The 22,486-nt window shown below is 46.9% G+C and overlaps 1 protein-coding gene across 1 annotated transcript in view; it reads left to right on the plus strand.

Annotated features, from left to right (window-relative positions):
• Positions 1-22,486, plus strand: part of LOC145352743 (pleckstrin homology domain-containing family H member 1-like) — a 150,184-nt gene that overhangs the window by 25,858 nt on the left and 101,840 nt on the right. The window lies entirely within an intron of this gene.

Below are 22,486 nucleotides of genomic sequence, written 5' to 3' on the forward strand. Positions count from 1 at the left end.
GGGAAGTCAGATTCCCCTCTGCTTTTCAGCCTATAATCACTGGATCCTGATTAATGCCAGATTTGCCAGCGGTTTCATTCTATTATTAGACATCGGAACAAACAGGGAGGTGTCGGGATGCGAATGGCGTGGCAATTACCCTAAATTACTGGTTTATTATGTCCACGGTTTCAGAAGGAGGGAGTTACACCCCCAGGACTCAGCTCCTTCTGATTGTCCTCTTTCCAGTTTCCTCCTCTGACGAAAGTCTCTGCTGTTTGGAGTGTGGGACGTTGGCGGGGAGACGACAGAAGATTTTTCCAAGCTGTTTCCCTGCGCCGTACTGAGTTACAGTGACTGTGGGCTGGAGCTAAACCAAGGCCAATTCTGTCCACTTTCATTTAGTTCCTGAGTTGGACCCGTTTGCGTTCTGTGGCTCTCGAGATTTGGAAGGGGCCGTAGTTAGTCCTGTCCTCTCGTCAGTGGGCACAACAGAACATCAAGGTCTCCTGCTGTTAATGGGAACATCATTTTAAAACCGTACACACGGTGCTTTCCCAAGGCTCAGTCGTATGCACAGTCACGGTTAGCAGAGACTGGAAGTTTTTGAACTCCTTGCTTCAGACTGTTCCGTTGAGCATTGCCAGCACAAATTATACACAGTGTAATTCTCCTTCTGTTGTGTCCCACTGGGCGCAGCCAGATCTGATATGGTTTCAGATCGGATTCAAAAAGGCAACCTCTGTGGGAGCTTGCTGTGCACTCAGATTGGCACCTGTACTTCCCATTTTTAGAACGGGAACAACATTTCAGAAAGTGCTTCATCGACTGTTTTTCTCTTTTAATCCACAGGTTTTAAGTCGGTCCGCCTTGTTGTCCGACGAGGGGCATACACGCGATGGGTCGTACTAGGGCTGCTCTTGGTGGCCTGGTGCTTCATGTCATTAGTGTGTGCTTAAACTGGACCAGATGCTGGGCAGCACGACAGCTCAGTGACTATCACTGTTTGCTGTGCAGACACATGGATTTGGGCCGGTGTCTGTGGGAGTTTGCGCATTCTCCCCGTGCTTGCGTGGGTTTTCTCCGGGTGCTCCGGTTTCCTCCCACACCCCAAAGATGTGCTATTAGGCTGATTGGCGGTAATAAATTGTCCCTAAATTAGTTTCCCTCAATGTGGATTGCCATAAAAAGAATAGATAAGGGTCATGGGCGGAGGGGGGGGGGACTGGTAATATTAAAATGGCGGCATGGGCTCGTTGGGCCGAAGGGCCTGTTTCCCGGGCTGTTTTTGTTCTTTGTTCTTTGACTGGAAGCTCCGTATTGGAAGGTAAGTTCTTTATCCTGTTTAATAAAACTTTAATCCCGTTATTAGAATTGATTCAGGGCATTGTCGCCCCTCCTTGTTCTCGTAACCTCTGGCCCTCTAATTGGACAAGACCTCCTGGATGCTGGCCTCTTGCACAGCCCTGATTGTAGTCGTTCCGCCAGCAGCAGCTGTGGCTTCAGTTATGTGGGCCCCAGGCTCTAGAATTTGCTTCATAAATCTCTCTGTCTCTCTCTCTCTCTACTTCTCTCCCGGTTAAGACCACCTGCTCCTTTGGCCAAATTTTTAATCACCTGCCTCATGACGTGGCTCGCAGTTTGTCAGCAGTCCTGTGAAGCCTAAGTTGGCTGCTTTACCCTGTCCAAGGCCAAACTGTCGTTTTGAGGTACATTGGAAGTAGCCAGCAGTTACCACTGGATCCCTCTAACGGGAAACAAAACTCTGGCGAGAGTTCCCCATCGAATACAGGAACTCAGAAATTCTTGAAAATAAAAGATCAAGGTCCATCAGTTCCCCCTTTAACCGTCATCTTTTAATTTGTTCATGGCATGTGGGCATATTGCCCACCCCTGAGGCCAGTTGGGAGTTAACCACATTGCTGTGGCCCTGGAGTCACATGTAGGCCAGACCGGGTAAGGACGGCAGATTTCCTTCCCCAAAGGACATTCGTGAACCAGGTGGGTTTTTCTGACAATCGGCAATGGTTTCATGGTCATCAGTAGATTCTTAATTCCAGATTTTTATTGAATTCAAGTTTTGCCATCTGCCGTGGTGGGATCCGAACCCAGGTCCCCAGCGTATTACCCTGGCTCTCTGGATCACCAGTCCAGTGACAATATCACACGGACACTGCCTCCATGATGCAGCAACAATGTGGTCGCCTGATGACAGAAATCAATCTCTATTGGTTAGTCTAAACTGACCTCAATCTTACAACACAGAAGGAGTCCATTCTGCCCTTCAGTGTGGGTGAAAAGGTATAGAATTCCCACAGTGCAGAAGGAGGCCATTCAGCCCATCAAGCCTGCACCGATCACAATCCCTCTCACCCCCCTATCCCCGTAACCACATGTATTTACCCTGCTGATCCCCCTGACACTAAGGGGCAATTTAGCATGGCCAATCAACCTAACCAGCATCGAATCATAGAAACCCTAAACCACAGAAAGAGACTATTTGGCCCATCGAGTCTGCACTGACCACAATCCCACCCAGGCCCTATCCCCATATCCCCACAGATTTACCCACTAATCCCTTTAACCCACACATCTCAGGACACTGAGGGCGGTTTTAGCATGGCCAATCAACCTAACCTGCACACCTTTGGACTCAGGGAGGAAACCGGAGCACCCGGAGGAACAGACATGAGGAAAATGTGCAAACTCCACACAGACAGTGACTCACTTCTTTGGACTGTGGGAGGAAACTGGAGCACCTGGAGAAAACCCACACAGACATGGGGGGAACATGCAGACTCTGCACAGACAGTGACCCAAGCCGGGAATTGAACCCGGGTCCCTGGCGCTGTGAGGCAGCCGTGCTAATCACCATGCTGCCCATAAAAATATCCAATCATTCCCACCCCACCGTGTCCCACCACGGGTTCTTTCCAAATAGCCCTGCATACTTTTCCATATTTATCCCATTCCCCTGTGAAAGCTTTTGCTTGTAGCAAAAGAAAATTTCCCCTTGCTACCCGCTCCACCCCCAGTTTGATTAAATGTGTGTTGTCCTGTTGGTCCAGCCATGCCAATGGAATCCACACCCTTCAGAATTTACAACACCTCTGTCAAATGTCACCATAACCTTCTCTGTTCTAAGGATAGCAGTCCCAGTTTCTCTGCTCTCTACACGTCACCGAAATTCCTCATCCCTGGTGCCTGAAAGGAGGGAATCCCTCAGTGCCGGAAGACTCTGGGGACCAGAGAGTCCATTGTCAGCTGTTCCTCTCAAGCTGACTGCACTCGGCACACAAGGAATAACATTAAACAAAAGCACAAGCGAGCAGGGAAGCTGATTACAATGATGGAAGCCACAATCCCTATCTCAAAGTAATAATGGTTGTGAAGCTCTTTAATTTACGCTAAGCCTCGGGTGTTTGAGAGGTTTTGCTGGAGGACTTTGCACTGGAGAGATGTGCTGAAGGGTCATTACTGAGAGTTACAGTGAGAGCCTCCTCTCTCTGCCTGCCTGGAGTTGGCCGCAGTTTAATTGCTGGGCCGCCACACTGAGCCTGTCGAAGTGGCAGGGTGATGGAGTACAGCAGGTCACAGGGTAAACAATGAAGCCATTGTACTGGCTGGATTCACAGTGCTACAGGGTTAACTCCGTGTGGGCTGGATTGTTCCGGAATTGGACCTTTGTGTTGGGTAAAGGAGGAATGATCCAGGGTGGCGGGTCACAGGGTAAACAATGATTCCATTGTGCTGTTCAGGCGTCCAACTGGGATTAACCCTGTGTGGGCTGGTTTACTATGGACGTGGCCTTCTGGGTTGGTCACAAGGGATGTGTGTGTGTCTGTGTGAATGCATGTGTGTATATGCATGTGTGTAAATGTGCATGTGTGCATGTGTGTCTGTGAATGCACATGTATGCATGCATGTGTATGAATGTGCATGTGTGTGTCTGTGTGAATGTGCATGTGTGTGCGTGTGTCTGTGAATGCATGTTGTGCACGCATGTGTATGAATGTGCATGTGTGTGTGTGTCTGTGTGAATGCATGTGTGTGAGTGTGCATGTGTGTGCATGTATGTGTGTGAACATGTGTGTGTAAACACATCTGTATGTGTGCGTGTGTGTGAATGGATGTGTGAATGTGTGTGTGAACGCGTGTTTGTACATGCACGTGTGTGAATGTGTATGCGTGTGTGTGAATGTGTGTGTGCGTGAACATGTGTGAACATGTGTATGTGAATGTGTGAACAATATCCAGCTAGACTTTAAATCTGTGCCAGGGAAAAGAATCCTTCCTGTTAAATAAAACTGTCAATCAAAGGCACACTGCTAACTAGGTAGTCACATAGCCTTCTCCCCGGATTCTCTGCTGGATTGGCACGGATAGATAGATAAACAACTGATCCATCCAAAATGCGAGGGCCAGGTTATCAGAGGTGAATATCCGTGAGGCTGGTGATATCCCAGGAGTGTGCAGTCTACAGCGCGTTGCCAGCACTGCGGGTCAAATGACTGTCTGGGAAGCTATAGAAATTTATAGTGACTGCGGCAACTTAACAGTGAAGGGATAGACGGACACTTTCTGCAGCTGGCAGTGTGAAATCCTCAAAGCTGTGTTACTGCCCTAGTATCAGTGTAAATGATACCAAGTCAGAGGGTGCAGGGCTGTGGGGGAGGGGAGGGAAAGGGAACAAGTCATGGTCCCTGTGGGAACCAGCGACTTTGGAAGGATAAGGGTTGGGATGCTGCAGTCAATGTTTCAGGAACAGGGAATATGTTAAAAAGCAGAACTTTATTTCCTCTTTTTTTTCTGGCATGTAGAGATCGCCGCCATTCCCAAATGTACTTGAATATTTAGGTCAATCATTTCAGAGGGAAGTTACGAATCAGCCACATTGCTGTGGGCCTGGAGTCACATTTAGGCCAGGCCATGTAGGAATGGCGGATTTCCTTCTCTGCGTCTTAGTGAACTAGATAGGTTTTTACAACGATCGATAGTAGTTTTATGGTCACCATCACAGAGGCCAGGTTTCAAGTGCAGCTTTATTAAACTCCACCAGCTGCTGAGGTGGAATTCGAATCCCGCGTCCTCAGGGAATTCACCTGGATGTCTAGACAGTGACATTGCCACTGTGCCACCATCCCCCCACCCACAAAAAAAGGTTATAATCTCTGGATTAGTGCCGCACAACAGTGATTATGCAAATAGGAAGATAAATAGGAGAACTTGCGGGGTGGCACAGTGGTTAGCACTGCTGCCTCACAGCGCCAAGGACCCGGGTTTAATTCTGGCTTGGGTCTCTGTCTGTGTGAAGTTTGCACATTCTCCCCATGTCTGCGTGGGTTTCCTCCGGGTGCTCCGATTTCCTTCCACAGTCCGAAAGATGTAGTGGTTAGATACATTGGCCATGCTAAATTCGCCCTCAGTGTACCCGAACAGATGCCGGAGTGTGGCGACTAGGGGATTTTCACAGTAACTTCATTGCAGTGTTAATGTAAGCCTACTTGTAATAAATAAACTTAGACCACATTACCGTGAGGCTAAGGAGTTGGGAGGGATTCAGATCCCTGGGACATTGGGATCAATTCTAGGACACTGGGGATATTGCACTCCCACGGTGTTGGAACCAATATCTTTGTGGGAAAGTCAGTCACTGTGGGAAAACTAATTCTGCCCACTGTCTGTCAGATGAGACATTAGACAGAGGCCCTATCTGCCCTCACAAGCAGATGCAAAAGATCCATTTCAATGGAGAGTGGGAGAACATGGGTGGGGGGGTGGGGTGCATTCTCCCCAATGTCCTATCCAATTTATCCCTCCAACAACGTCACAAAAACAGATTGTCTGCTCATTATCACACTGCTGTCTGTGGGATCTTGCTGTGCGCTAATTGGCTGCCCCATTTCCTCCATTACAACGGTGACATCACTTCAAAATTTGGTCATTGGCTGTAAAATGTCAGAAGGTCGTGAAAGGTGCTATATAAATGCAAGTCTTTCTTTACCATCAGGATTAGAAAAATGATGGGAAAAGAAAGTCACAAGGTGCACCCAACCTGAAAAATACTTACTCAGAAAAGGGAGCTGGTTCAGTCTGATTGGATTCTGAAATTGGAGTCAAAATTGTAACAAGAAAAGTGGATGCTTCAAGTACAGAGCAGACATGAGGGTCAAAACGGAGGGAATCTGAAGCTGGAACTGCCTGAATTTATTTGTGTATTAGTGTCACAAGTAGGCTTACATTAACACTGCAATGAAGTTACTGTGAAAATCCCCTAGTAGCCACACTCCGGCACCTGTTCGGGTACTCCGAGAGAGAATTTAGCATGGCCAGTGCGCCCTAACCAGCATGTCTTTCAGACTGTGGGAGGAAACCGGAGCACCCGGAGGAAACCCACGCAGACACGGGGAGAATGGGCAGTCTCCGCATAAATCATAGAAAAACTACAGCACAAACAGGGCCCTTTGGCCCACAAGTTGTACCAAACATGTCCCTACCTACTAGGCTTAGCTATAACCCTATATCTTACTAAGTCCCATGTACTTATCCAAAAGCCTCTTAAAAGACCCTATCGAAACCACCTCCACCACCACTGCTGGCAGCCGATTCCATGTAGCTGGGAGTCGAACACTGTGAGGCAGCCGTGCCAACCACTGTGCCACCATGCTTATAATTTAAAATGGAGCAGGAAGCAACTTTGAGAATCGTAAAGGTTCATAATGCAGGAGAGAACCAAACTGAACACAGGAAGTACGGAGGAGATGGAGAAAGGATTGAAGAGAGGGTATGAATGGGTCAATGGTAACCTAAAACAAAAATCCCTGAAGTCTTTTTAAGCACATAAATCGTAGAAAGGTAATGGGAGGAAGGTTATGGACCAAAATGGCAATCTTGTGGTGTCAGGGATACTAATTTAGTGCTTTTCCCCACTCGAGAAGAAGATGCAATCAACGGGGATGCAGTCTTGGAGAGGATAAACATTGATAAAGAGGAGGCAGTTAAAAAGTTGGCAGGACTCAGAGTAAACAAAGACAGCTGCTCCAGATGGGACGCATCTGCAACTACTGAGGGAAGCTCGGGTGAAATTTATAGGGAACAGTAGCTCACTGGCAAAATTTACTGAACAAGCGATCCAGGGACCTGGAGAAACGTTCCAGAGACGAGAGTTCAAATCCCACCATAGCAGCTGGGGGGAATTTAAATTTAATTCCGTAAACCTGCATAAAAGCAAGTCGTAAAACCCATGTGGTTCATTAACAGCAGGACCTGGACAGGTTTCAGGCTTGGGCTGATAAGTGGCAAAGAACATTCATGCCACGTAGGTATCAGACAATGACCATCTCCGACAAGAATTGACATTCAAGGACGTTACCCGAAGGCCCCACCATCAGCTTTCTGGAGGGATTACCATTGACCAGAAACTGAACCTGACCAGCCATTTAAACACAGTGGCAGCATGAGCAGGTCAGAGGCTGGCATCCTGTTGTGAATGACTCAGCTCCTGATTCCCAAAAGCCTGTAGACCATCCGTAAGGTACAAGGCAGGAATTGCCTGGATGAGGGCAGCTCCAACCACACTCAGGAAGCTTGCCATCCTCCAGGACAAAGCAGCCAGCCTGATTGTATCCCATCCACCATCTTACACATTCACCGCCCCCAGCACCAGTGCAGCATTGTTTACTGTCCACATGATATACAGGAGGAACTTACCAAAGCACCTTCCAAACCCGTGACCTCCATCACCTAGAAGGACTTTGGGAACATCACCACACAAGGTGCTGCGATGGGCTAGTGGTCTTATTGCTAGGTGATTAACCCAGAAACTCAGCTACTGTTCCGGGAATCTGGGTTCAAATCCCACTATGGCAGATGCTGGAATTTGCATTCAATTAAAAGATATCTGGAATTAAGAATCTACTGATGACCATGAAACTATTGCCGATTGTTGGAAAAATCCGTCTGGTTCAGTAATGTACTTTGGGAAGGAAATTTGCCATCCTTACCTGGTCTGGCCTACATGTGACTCCAGAGCCACAGCAATGTGGTTGACTCTCAGTTGCTCTCTGAAATCGCCTAGTGACCACTCAGCTCACCACCACCTTCTCAAAGGCAAGAAGGGATGGGCAATAATGGTGCACAGTGGTTAGCACTGCTGCTTCAGAGTTCCAGGGTTCGATTCCTGGCTTGGGTCACTGTCTGTGTGCACATCCTCCTCGTTTCTGCATGGGTTTCCTCCCACAGTCCAAAGATGTGCGGGTTAGGTTGATTGGCTATGCTAAAATTGCCCCTTAGTGTCCTGAGATGCGTAGGTTAGAGGGATGAACGGGTAAAATATGTAGGGATATGGAGGTAGGACCTGGGTGAGATTGTAGTCAGTGTTGACTCGATGGATCGAATGGCCTCTTTCTGCACTGTAGGGTTTCTACGATTCTATGATTGAAATGCTGGCCAGCCGCAACACCCATGTCCCACAAATGAATTTAAAAAAAAGATTTCCCTCCAAGTCACTCACCATCCTGGACTGGAACCATATCACCACTCTTGCACTGTCAGTGCATCAAAATCCTGGAACTCCCTTCCCTAACAGCACTGTGGGTGCACCTACACCGCGTGAACTGTAGTGGTTCAAGGAGGTGGCTCACCATCGCCTTTGGGCAGTGTTGGCCTACCCAGCAACAGACACCCCATAAACAAATAATCCTCCTTAGATGTGAAGACCAGGGTTTGCAAATATTGCAGTCCTGTATAAATAAGGGGGAAGGGTTAAACTTGGCAACTACAATGGCTTGTTAGACTGTTCCAGAGGTCAGTTATATAGGCTAGACCAAGATGGCCAATTCCTTTCCTAAAGGGCATTAAGGGAAACAGATGGATTTTTAAAAGACAACAGTCATCATTTAATTCCAAATTTTTAATTAAATTCAAATTTCTCCAACTGCCGTGCTGGGATTCGAACCCAGATCCCCCAAGCATTACCCTGGATTGCTGGCCCAATAAGGATACCATTGCACCATTGTCTCCACCTGCAGGTGATATTGTGTTCATGGGCCCCCAAAGGGCTTTTGATATTGTATCACATGAATGACTGTCAGTATCATAGAATCCCTAAAGTGCAGAGAAGGCCAATCAGCCCATCAAGTCTGCACTGACAACAATCCCACCTAGGCCCTTTCCCTGTAACCCTACAATATTTACCCTGCTAAAACCCCTGACACTAGGGTCAATTTAGCATGGCCAATCAACCTAACCCTCACGTCTTTGGACTGTAGGAGGAAACCGGAGCACATGGAGGAAACAGACACAGGGAGAACATGCAAACTCCACACAAACAGTGACCCAAGGCTGGAATCGAACCTGGGTCCCTGGCACTGTGAGGCAGTAGTGCTAATCACTGTGCCACTTAGTAAAAGTGCAGCTGGACATTGCCAGCAATAGATGGAAAATTGGTTAAGATACAGATAAGGGAGTTGTGGTGAATGTTTATTTTTCAGACTGGAAGGTGACGTACTCCGGGATTCAGAATTTGGCCTACTGCTCTTTATTTGTAATATTGAGACTTGTGCTCTATACAGTTTCAAAGTTTGCCTAGGGTACAAAACTCTGAAATGTAGGAAATAATGGGAAGAATAGTTAACAAACTTCAGGATGTCTCAGACAGACCAGATGTGCGGGTTAGGTTGATTGGCCGTGCTAAATTATCAGCAGACATGTGGCAGGTAAAATTGGACACAGAAGCGTGGAGTGATAGATTTCAGTAGGAGGAATGAGAAAATGCAAACTGATGTAAATGATTCAATACACAGAGACGGCACGGTGGCACAGTGGTTAGCATTGCTGTTTCACACAGCAAGGGCGCCGTTCCTTCACAGTCGCTGGGTCAAAATCCTGGAATTCCCTGTCTAACGGCATTGTGTGTGAACCCATAGCACATGGACTGCAGCGATTCAAGAAGGCAGCTCACCACCACCTTCTCAAGGGCAACTAAATGCTGGCCAACCAGCGACATCCATGTCCCACAAACAAATAAGGAAAACTTCTCCTACTACTGGGAACAGTTTCTCCTAATTTACTCAATCAAAACTGTTCATGATCAGGAATACCTCTATCAAATCTCCTCTTCACTCTCTCTGCTCTAAAAATAACAATCCCATCTTCTCCAATCTCTCCACATAACTGATGACCCTCATCCCTGTGACCCTCATCTCCTGCTCCCACTTTCGAGCCTTAACACCCTTGCTGAAATGGAGTGTTCATTTTTGAGCACAATCGAACTGGATTCGATTCCGGGTTTGGGTCACTGTCTGTGTGGAGACTGTACATTCTCCACATGTCTGTGTGGGTTTCCTCCGGGTGCTCAGATTTCCTCCCACAGTCCAAAAGATGTGCTGGTTAAGTGAACTGGCCGTATTCAGTTTTCCCTCAGTGTACCCGAACAGGCGCTGGAGTGGGGGATTTTCACAGTAACTTCATTGCAGTGTTAATGTAAGCCTACCTGTGACACTGATAAATAAACTTTAAAACGTTTTATTAAAGGTATGGATCAGGGAGAGCTGGGGGTGTACAGACACAAATCTTTGAAGGTGACAGCACATGTTAAGAAAGCTGTCATAAAAACATTGGCTCCTTGGTTTATGAATAGAGGTGAAGGGTTTAAATGAAAGCACACTATACAGAGCAGAGCTTGAAGAAGTTCTGAAACCCTGGTTAAACGGGAACTGGGATATTGTGCTCAATAATGAACACACCACGCTGAGGCTCAAAAGTGGGAGCAGGAGATGAGGGTCACAGGGATGAGGGTCATCAGTTAAGTGGAGAGATTGGAGAAGATGGGATTGTTATTTTTAGAGCAGAGAGAGTGAAGACGAGATTTGATAGAGATATTCTTAATCATGAACAGTTTTGATCGAGTAAATTAGGAGATTCCCAGTAGTAGGAGAGGTTTCCCTTATTCGTGTTAGGGAGATGGGTGTCGGTGGTTGGCCAGTATTTATTACCCCTCCCTAGTTGCCCTTGAGAAGGTGGTGGTGAGCTACCTTCTTGAACTGTTGCAGTCCACGTGCTATGGGTTCACCCACAATGCCATCAGGGAGGGAATTCCGGGATTTTGACCCTTCGCAACTGCGAAGGAACGGCAATATATTTCTGAGTCAGGATGGTTAGTGGCTTGGAGGGGAACTTGCAGGTGATGGTGTTCCCATGTATCTGCTGCCCTTGTCTTTCTAGATGGAAGTGGTCATGTTTGGAAGGTGCTGTCTAAGGCGGTGAATTGCTGCAGTGCATCTTGTAGCTAGTACATACTGCTGCTACTGAGCATTGGTGGTGGAGGGAATGAATGTTTGTAGATGTGGTGCCAATCAAGCGGGTTGCTTTGTCCTTTGCCTTCGTAACTAGAGGTCAATGACTTAAGCTGCTTGGCAAAGAACAGAGGTGAAATGAGGAAACATTTATTTTACACATTGATGAAGTGGACTATATCCTAGTCCCCTTTTGGAACTATTCGGGATCAGGAGTGTTCCTCTGATAATCAGTCTCATTTAAGGTTGAAAAAGATAGGCCTCGTGTGATGAAGTCTTCCTAAAGGTAAGGAATCACCGGAGAATATTATCATCCTCAAGGTAGCCTTTTAAACAAGCTTTAGACAGATGATAACAATCCAGATATTATAAAGGTCCTGGCATCTCTCTGAAACAATGTACCTCTCTGCTGAAGAGTGTATGGGAAAGTGTTCTCAGGTTTAAATTCGGAAGACTATATGAAACAAGATATTTTCTAAGATATATAAAATATTATTAAAAAACCAAATGTGACTTATATATGATATTGTAAGAAAATAAAGTATAATTTTGTTTCTATTAGAAAATCTTAGTCTAACATCTGAACAATGTAATTAAGTGATACTTAAGATATACATCATTATTTAAAGTAGTAATGACTTTAAATCCCTAACTAGTAAGGTATCGAGTCTATACCTCTATCCCAATTAGGGGGAGAACAATCATTGTTACATTTTTACCTTGAGAGATGCTGGAGTGCGTTCAATGAATATAATACTCCTCCTGTGTGATTCTAATATTTATACCAGGGAATAGTGAACTAGCAGGAGGCATATTGAGCATGCATTCAGGGCAACATCCTTCATTTTAGTCAACATTTTTTAGGCAAGCAGGACACTAAGAAGTGCAGGTGCTGGTTACTACACTCAGTTTCCAAGATCAATAGAATCCCTACAGTATAGAAAGAGGCCATTCAGCCCAACGATAACAATCCCACCCATGCCTACCCCTGTAACACCACATATTTACCCTGCTAATCCCTCTGACAATTTAGCATGGCCAATCAAGCTAACCTGCACATCTTTGGAGAGTGGGAGGAAACCAGAGCACCCAGAAGAAATCCACGCAGACATGGGGAGAGCGTGCAAACCCCACACAGTCAGCGACCCAAGGCCGGAATTGAACCCGGGTCCCTGGCACTGCAAGGCAGCAGTGCTAACCATTGTGCCACCCCAGCTGATAGCTGACTTAGAGGTGTCCTTAAGGTTATTTATTGTTGTATTATGGTATCTTACAACTTATCAACTCTTTGAAGTGGTGTAGAGACCAGTTCCTGTTTTTTCCAGGAACTGCCTTGTGTTAGACTGGAGGCTAGACTATGTCCAATGCCACAGGATATTGATGTCCTTTGGCACACAGTGATGCCCGTGGTATGCTCATAGCTTTCTAAACCTTTGGCCAGCAGAGTTACTCTGCTTTTAATTTTTAATCCCTTGTCAGAGAATCACTCCTCTTTAACTGATAACTCTTATAGCCGGATTCACTTACGATTCCATATGTAGAGCTGCATTCCTTCACAGCATGTTGTCGTGATCCAGAAGGCACTGCCTGAAGCAGTGGCAAAAGCACATTGAACGGAGAATAATCTTCAGAAGGGAATTGGATAAGCATTTGTGAAGCAAAGTATTTACAGGACTATGGGGAACGCGTTGGGGAGTGGAGCTAATTGGATAGCTCTACCATAAAGTCTGAACAGATATAATGGGCTGAATGGCCTCCTTTTGTGTTATACTATTCCATAACCGCGAACTGCCTACCCCATTTTGTCTGATAGTAAAGACTCCGGAATCCATTATTAGTTCTCTGGAAGGTCAGAAAGGAAAGGATTTCCTTGTATTTATCCGATGCCATTCTGTAATGATGTAGTTTCAGAGACTTCATTAATGGACAACAAAGGATGTATTTACAATGTTCTGCAAGAGCAGCAGCATGTCTGCTGTTAATTCTGGAGTGCCTCTGCCCAAGAGGACTCCTCCCCATGGGGGTGATTCCACACTCCGAGTCCCGATTGGCCACCCAGGCCAGGTGACCCTTACTCTGCTGTGTTGCCCTTAAAGGGACAAGCACTACACTTTCACAACTACAAAAGATCCCAAAGCGCACCCTCTCGATGGACATTCAGTGGAACACTGAAGGAGTGCCACACTGTCAGAGGGTTCCAGCTTTTGCTCTCTTAGGTGGACAACAAAGATCCCATGGCATGATTTTGAGCTGGAGCTGATGAATTCTCCCTGGGGTCTTGGCCTGTACCAGCTAAATTCACTAAAAACCACACTATCTGATTATATCAGAGTTATTTTTGGGATCTAGCAGTGAGCAAATTGGCTATGTTATATCCGTGACAACACTTCAAAAGTAGGTCATTAGTGGTGAGTGCTTTATGATGTCCTGAGGTCGTGAAAGTTGCTCTAGAAGCACAAGACTTTTATTTATTTTCTTCTCTATGTCTCTTTGAGATACCCTTGAAACGGAACCCACTTAGCGAAGCTTCTGCCACCTTCCTAGGATCTCTTTATCTGGCTCAGAGTTACATCTGTTTTTCATTTATTAGTTACAAATAGGCTTCCATTAACACTGTAATGAAGTTACTGTGAAAATCCTCTAGTCGCTACACTTCCACTCTTGTTTGGATACACTGAGGGAGAATTAACATGGCCAATGCACCTAATCAACATGTGTTTTGGACTGTGGGAGGAAACCGGAGCACCCGGAGGAGACCCATGCAGACACAGGGAGAACGTGTAGACTCCGCACTCCGGGTGGCTGTTGCTGTGAGGCAGCAGTGCTGTCCACTGTGCCACCCTCTATCCTATCTGGTAAGGCTTCTCTGGAGCTCCTTGGGACATTTTGGGATGTTCGATGTGCTACAGAAACGCTAGTCATGACTCTTTCTGCTGAATAATGAGAACTTCTGAGAAGGAGTTTATTTGCGTGTCAAGAGAGATAGGTGAAGAAATTGAAACGGGAAAGAGGTGGAATCAGCAGGAGACGTGCCAAGGCCCTTGGCTCACTCATCCAACTTGAGAGAGACTTGGATCTGTGTGAGGCCTGGACCTGTTGAGTGAAACAAGCTGGAGCTGTACAGTCTGCCTGGGGAGCATAAGAGTAGAGAAGTGTTGTTGCAATTGTGTAGGGCGTTGGTGAGACCAGATGGTGAGTATTTTGTCCAGTTTTGGTCTCCTTATTTGAGGGAGGATGTGCTGGCATCAGAGACAGTTCAGAGCAGGGGTTCACCAGGTTGATTCCGGGGATGAAAGGGTTGACGGACGAGGAGAGATTAACAGCCTGGGTTTGTACTCGCTGGAGATTAGAAGGGCGAGAGGGGATCTGATCGAGGTTTGTAACATTTTGAAAGGGATTGATAAAGTAAATGTAGACCACATGTTTCCTGTTATGGGGCAACCCAGAACAAGAGGTCACAGGTATAGGCGGAGAGGTGTTAGATTTAATACTGAGATGAGGAGGAATAACTTCTCCCAGAGGGTGATGAATTTGTGGAACCCATTGCCCTATAGTGCGGTGGAGTCAGAATCATTGAATGGTTACAAGAAGGAGATAGACGTATCCCTGATTAAAAAAAGGGATAAGGGGATATGAGGAACAGGTAAAGAGGTGGATTTGAGACCAGGGAGAGATCAGCCATGATCTAATTGAGTGGCGGAGCAGGCTCGAAGGGCTGAATTTGCCTACTTCTGCTGCTAGTTCCTATGAATGCTGTTAAATCAAAGGGATCACAGTCCATGAAGAACACGGGGTCAAGAAGTGTATCGGAGAAGACGTACTCACTTACGAGAAAGGACTTGAGCCCCTTATATCTCAGCCCAGAGGGGAGTTCTCTGAGTTATTTTCTAATTTTCTCCCATTTCTCCTTTCTCTGCTTTGCAGTTTGGGAACCTGTCCCTTCCTTTGAGATCTTGGCATTACCCAGTGCCAGTCTTACCCAGGTTGGCATTCTGCTGGACCCCAATCGTTTCCATTTGTGTAGCGCCTTTCAACATAAACAAGTGTCTCATGGCAGGAGTGTCATCAGATGACCTGGCAGCAAGAAATAGGAGGAGGTTTTAGGAGACGTGAACAAAAGCTTTCCTGTCCAGGCGGATCTTTAAGGGCATTAAGAAGGAAGAAAGGGAGGTAGGGAGATGGAGTTGTTTGTGGGGGGAGTTCCAGAGTTCAGGTCCGAGGCAGGTAAAGGCATGGCGGCCATTAGTGAGGTGGGGGAGAGGGGAGATCAGAGGTGGCTGGGTACAGTATCCCTGGAGGCTTGTAAAGGGTTCAGAGGTGGGAGACAGAGGCCGTGACAGATGAAAGTTTGAGACATTGCTGGACTGGGAGCCAATGTCGGCCAGCCACTGCCTTTCCCAGGACCGGAGCGTTGGTTCTGGAGTGAATTACCTGCCGTCTGCTTCCTAACCCACGTGTAAATCTGATCCTAGGGACAGGGAGCCACAGGATGAGAGTCTGTGCCACTGCTGTGCTGTACCATGGGACAGTCAGCTTTCCAACTCTCTCGAAATGCCTAAAATCCCCAGGAAATATTCATAGAATAGAATAGAATCATAAAATCCCTGCAGTGCAGAAGAAGGCCATTTGGCCCATCGAGCCTGCATCAGTCCCACCCAGACCCTATCCCTATAACCTCACAGATTTACTCTGCTAATCCCCCTGACATCCCCCCAATGCTAAGGAGCACTTTAGCATGGCCAATCGACCTAATACACACATGTCTGAAGTGTGGGAGGAAACAGGAGGACCTGGAGGAAACCCACGCAGACACGGGGAGAATGTGCAGACTTTACACAGACAGTGGCCCAAGGCCAGAATTGAACCTGGGTCCCCTGGCACAGTGAGGCAGCAGTGCTAACCACTGTGCCACCGTACCACCCTCATCTCCAGGATACTGCTGCAAGCAAGCAAAGAGACAAATCACGGAGGTGTGAGAAAACCCTCCATTTAAGAAATGTTGTTTGAATATTTTTATTTACCAGGTATGAAATTATTGGACATGGCCTGTTGGGGGTGGGGAATTTGGTGGGGGTTTGGAGGGAAAGAGTGTTTGACAGGAATGTTCCAGTTGTTTAATGAAGAGTCTGTTCAGTTTGTGATTGGTGTGGAAGAGCTAGGCATTTTATTCTAATTCATTCTTGGGATGTGGACATTATTGGATAGGCCGGCATTAATTGCCCATCCCTAATTGCCCTCGAGAAGGTGATGATGAGCTGCCTTCTTCAACTGAGGATGGAATTATTGTGAAACCAATGGCAGGAAAGGGTGGGGCAATTGCATGTGATGCAATTTTCACTGGTTGGCAATTTTATCTTGGCCCCTGTCCCCCCCCATCAAAAAACCCTGTGTTATGGTTCAGATCAGACACTCCAGGGTGGTTTATGAAGCCCACCTGCATCATAAGTTTTGTACCTTGAATTTGGGTAGGACAAACATGATATGGTTCACCTCAAGCATGATTCAAATGATCCACTAGGGAGCTTTTATCAAACAAAATTCATTTAAGAATATAGTTAACATGTATAATAAGAACATTAGCAAGAATTGCTATTAATTGCAAACAAAACAAAACAATCACAATAATGTATAATCCTAAGCAAAAATCTCTAAGATACTCCAATCAAACCAAAAGATAAAGACGTTCTGCAGGTTTAACACAACAAAGACTAATGCTCACGTGATACTGGAATTGAGTCCTTTAGTTGAATGCTGCAGTTCTCTTAAAACACTCAGAACAGTTTGAAGTCAGAACACCTTCCCAGAACACCAGGGAATCCCTGCAGTGCAGAAGAAGGCCATTTGGCCCATCGAGCCAGCACTGACAACAATCCCATCCAGGCCCTATCCCTGTAACCCTACATATTTACTCTGCTAATCTTCCTGACATCTGCCTAACACTAAGGAGCAATGGAGCATGGCCAATTAGCCTAACACATACATTTTTGAAGTGTGGGAACCCGGACCATGCGGAGGAAACCCACACAGACATGGGGAGAATGTGCAACTCCACACAGACAATGGCCCAAGGCCGGAATTGAACCCGGGTCCCTGGTTCAGTGAGACAGCAGTACTCGCTGGTCAAGCCACCAGCGGTAGACTTTCTACTTCAGGAAGGCTTTCAGCTAACCAGCAGTAATTCCTAAAACCAGAGAGAGAGAAAGACACTGCTTTCAGTCTGTTGTCCATTCCCTTCTAAAACCAAAACCTACAGCTTAAAACTGAAAATGAAAGAGCTGCTGTCCTACCTACAAACATGCTTCCCCCTGACAATGTAGGCTCATAAAACTAATTCCCAAAGCAAAAATAAACAAGCCCCATTTAAACCACTAAAGGAATCGTAGAATCCCTACAGTGCAGAAAGAGGCCATTGGTCCATCGAGCCCACAATCCAACCCAGGCCCTATTCTCATAACCCCACATATTTATCCTGCTAATCCCCTGACACTAGGGGCAATCCACCAAGGCCAGTCAACCTAACCTGCACATCTTTGGATTGTGGAAGGAACCAGTGCATCCGAAGGAAACCCATGCAGACATGGAGAGAATGTGCAAACTCCACACAGTTATCTGAGGCCGGGAATCGAACCCAGGACCCTGGCATTGTGAGGCAGCAGTGCTAACCACTGTGCCACCATGCTGAGCAATAAAATGACTCTTCGTAGATAACGTGTCATCAGTGACATCAGCTAAGGCAGAGAGCATGATTTACAAAATAACTCTTAAAGGTACACTAACGGCACACCTGATAGACACCAAATACAGCTCTGCCCCACTGAGTGATTGAGGGGAGATGGTAGGCAAGGGAAGGGGCTTCCTTTGATGGGCAAAGTGACATTTACGCCAAGGATAGAACTCAGCAGAGCTGGAGGAGTTTTTCAGAGGGGGAGCATCTTCTCTCTGCACCTGGTGCAGTTGGGCCACCATCCCACTGATAATTGTATGATTCACCATATAGTAGCTAATATGCCATCCTGGGACAGTTGTTGGGCCTGGGATGGGAAGTCACATCTGTATCCTGGGGATTACCATTGACCAGAAACTGGATCAAGTTACACTATGGCTGCACAGACAGGGCAGGAGCTGGGAATTCTGTGGCAAAACCCACCTCGTGATTCCCATAAGACTATTCACAAGACACAAATCAGAAGTGCGATGGAATCCTCTATACTTAACTGGATGAGTGCATTTCCAACTACGCAAGAAAGCTTGACACCATCCAGGACAAAGCAGCCCGCTTGATTGGCACCCCATCCACCACCTTAAACATTCGCTCGCTCCACCACTGGCCCACAGTGGCAGCAGCGTGTACCATCTATAAGGTCCAGTACAGCAATTCACCAAGACTTCTTCAAAAGCACCTTAAACTCACAACCTCTACCATCTAGAAGTCTAGGGGCAGCAGATACCTGGGAGCACCACCTCCTCCAGATTCCCCTCTAAGCCACTTACCATCCTGATTTAGGACTATATCCTTTACTGTTTACATTCCTTTACTGTTACAGGGTCAAAATCCTGTAACTCACTTTCTAACAGCACTGTGTGTATACCTGTACTAGATGAACCACAAGTAAGCAGCTCACCACCACCCTCTCAAGGGCAATAATAGATTGGCAATATTCTTACATCCAATGGACTAGTCAAATAAAGAGATGACTTTGGACAAAACTTGGGCCAATTATAGAATCCCTACAGTGCAGAAGGAGGCCATTCAGCCCATCAAGTCTGCACCAACAACAATCCCACCCATTCCTTTAACTCCATGTATTTACCCTGTTAATCCCCCTGACTCTTTAGAGCAATTTTGCACGGCCAATCGACCTAACCTGCACATCTTTGGACTGTATGGGTTTCCTGCAGAGAACCTGGAGGAAACCCACACAGACACAGGGAGAATGTGCAAACTCCACACAGTGACCCCCAGGTCGGAATCGAACCCGGGTCCCTGGCACTATGAGGGAGCAGTGCTAACCACTGTGCCAGCATGCTGCCTAGTGATCATGGTTTGTCTGTATAACGTTCAAGAAACAATACTTTTCACTGTCTGTTAATATATGCGACAATAATAAATCAAATATCAGGCGCTGTGTTCCCAGGTATCATCTGCTCTTGTTCTTCTAGGTGGTAGCAGTCGTGGGATTGGGAATTTCCTTCCCAATTTTTTAGTCTCTCTGCACACTAATTTTGTTTCATGTACAAGGACACTTGGATGCCTTTGTACCACATCATTCTCCTGTCCCTCTCTATTAAAATAAATATTTTGCCGTTCTAATCCTCCTACCAACAACATAATCTCACATTTTCCCATAGACTCAGTTAGTTACCTATGGAAGTAGATCTGCTTTTGAGCTAAGTTCAGAAAACTCATAGAGTTTTAACACTGCATTGCTATATAGCCTGATTAACGGTGCCCTTTAGGAAGGTGGGAGGTGACACCTGGTGCTTTAAGGGGCCCATTTAAAGGGACAGCAGAGAATGGATGCTCAGGGGTTGTACCAAAACCATTTTTGTCCAAAGATGTGCGGGTGAGGCGGATTGGCCATGCTAAATTAGTGTCAGGAGGACTAGCTAGGGTAAATGCATGGGGTTATGGGGATAGGACCTGGGTGGGACTGTGGTCAGTGCAGACTCGATGGGCTGAATGGTCTCCTCCTGCACTGTAGGGATTCCGTGATTGAAGCATAAAGAGGGGAGTCCTGGCGTCGGTGAGGCCTGTGGCCCAGCAGAGGGTCACGGCCTTTGAGAGAGGAGGGGAAGAAGAAGGAGGAGGATGGGAAAAACAGAAGGGAAGGGGATAAGTTTCCCGACTGATGTGCGGAGCGGGGAGATTGAACTGAGCAGCTAGAGTAATGCTGGGCACGGAGACGTCTGAGTTGACAGCTGGGATTTTAATTGAGACGCTCTGCCTTTCTCCAGAAAAACAGCTGGAAAGCTACTTGAGCAGCCTCGGGAAGGTGGGGGGTGCGGGGGGGCGGTGGGTGTCATTCAGTCTATCCCAGGTCGGCACACAGACTGATCCTGATGTGCGCCTTTTACAATCTCCTCACGAGATGCCGGGTCTCAGTAGGAGGCGGCTGGGGTGGGGGTGTCGGCGGGGGGGGGGGGTGGAATGTTGGTTCAGACAAGCCGTGTAATTGTTTTACACACATCAAACAGGTGATTTATGAAACCCTAGACTCTCCAGCTTTCCCTCTGTCTGCCCTGCGTACGTTCCTCAATCCCTTTTAAAGTGGATCCCCTGTAAAAGATTTCAGTCGTTTCCCCTCCACCCCGACCAAATTCTAGATCGCAGCCTTGGCCTATAATTAAACGCCAGCTGTGAAGAGGGAGCTTTACTCGAACAAATCGACTTCCACCCCGCGGGCTGGTGGGGCGGGAGAGGAAAATCATTGAGGGAAATGGGGAAGGTTAAAAGAATAAACCTTGGGAGAGATTTTCCATCTATCCCGTTGCGCATTTTCCAGTGACCGCTCACCATTGGCTGTTGGTGGGATCTTCCAGTCCTGCCGTTGTCTATGGGAGCCTCGGTGGTTCACCTGTCCTGCCCGTGGAGAACCCGTCGTGAAGGGTCACCTTTGGCGGGGCTGGAAGATCCCACTGGCGGGAAGATCCAGAAAACCCCACCCCTTGCATTTCCATTGCACCCGTTCATGATCTCACACCGTTCCCTAGTGCTTCCCGTGAAGTGCTTTCCAAGCGTAGTCACTGTTGGAATGTAGGAGACACGGCTACTGGTTTGTACGCTGCTGCGGGGGAAGGTGATGGCCTAGTGGTATTATCGCTAGATTATTACTCCAGAAAACCCAGCTTTGGGGACCGGGTTCAAAAATTGCCACGGCAAATGGTGGAATTTGAATTCATTAAAAAAAATCTGGAATTAAGAATCTACTGATGACCATGACAATTGCCGTAAAAACCTATCTGGTTCACTAATGCCCTTAAGGGAAGGAAATCTGCCATCCTTACCTGGTCTGGCCTACATGTGACTCCAGAGCCACAGCAGCTAGGGGTGGGCAGTCAATGCTGGCCAGCCAGCGACACCCATGTCCCACCAATGAATGATAAAAGGATCCCACAAAATAGCAATGTGATGACGAAATGATCTGTTTTAACGTGATTGGTTAAGGGACAACTTCTGGCCAGGAGCGTGAGAGAGATTACGTTTATAAAATGCCTTTTAAGTAACAGAATGTTGCTAACAGGTGCGTCATAGAATCCTACAGTGCAGAAGGAGGTTATTCGGCCTATCGAGTCTGCACCGACCACAATCCCAACCAGGCCCTATCCCCATTACCCCATGCACTTATCCTAACCCCTGACCCACCTAACCCACACATCTTTGGACTAAGGGAGGAAACCGGAGTACCTGGAAGAAACCCACACACGAACATGGGGAGAAAGTGCAAACTCCACACAGACAGTGACCCAAGCCGGGAATCAAACCCGGGCCCCTGGCTCTGTGAGGCAGCGGTGCTAACCACTGTGCCACCCAAACAGAATTTGATAATAAGCCATATTAGGTGATGTTAGAACAATGGGTAAGTTCTGAGGAGTGTTGGCAGGGAGGAGAGGGAGGCAGAGAAGATTAGGGAAGAATTTTTGGAGCCTAGGGCCTAAGGAGACCACTTCAAATAGTGCCGTGGGTTCCCTTTCATTCCTCAGAGAGAGCAGATGGAACCTCGTCTCACCTGAAAGGTGGCGCCAGTGACTGTGCAGCATTCCCTCGGTGCTGCACCAAGAGCTTGAACATTTCCACTCAGATCTCTGCAGTGAACTTCCGCTCGGAGACAAGAGTGTTACCAAATGAGTCAGAGCTGAAACATGTGGAAGCAGTGAGAGACCAACTGGGAGATATTTTGCAGCTCACCCTTGCCTTTCCCAGGATAACTTTACCATCTACCGTGGGGGGGGGTGGGATTTCAGCCGGAGACCACAATATTGCTGTAGGTTTGCGGTTTACCATTTCTGTGGTCATTAGGCCACAGGACGAAGCCTGTGGGGATTCAACTTGAATTTGAATTGTTTTTCGGAGCAAGCGAGGAGATGGATTAAGGACTAGTCCTGTCCACTTTCTCATTGGCTTTGTAACTTCAAGAAAGGAACAAAATTTTTTGAAGGACAGACTAAAGTAAGTACAGAAAATGAACAATATAACATAGAAGATGGCCATTCGG

The sequence above is a fragment of the Carcharhinus amblyrhynchos genome, chromosome 14 (genome assembly GCF_965287045.1).
Source record: "Carcharhinus amblyrhynchos chromosome 14, sCarAmb.v2.hapA, whole genome shotgun sequence".
NCBI lineage: Eukaryota > Metazoa > Chordata > Chondrichthyes > Carcharhiniformes > Carcharhinidae > Carcharhinus > Carcharhinus amblyrhynchos.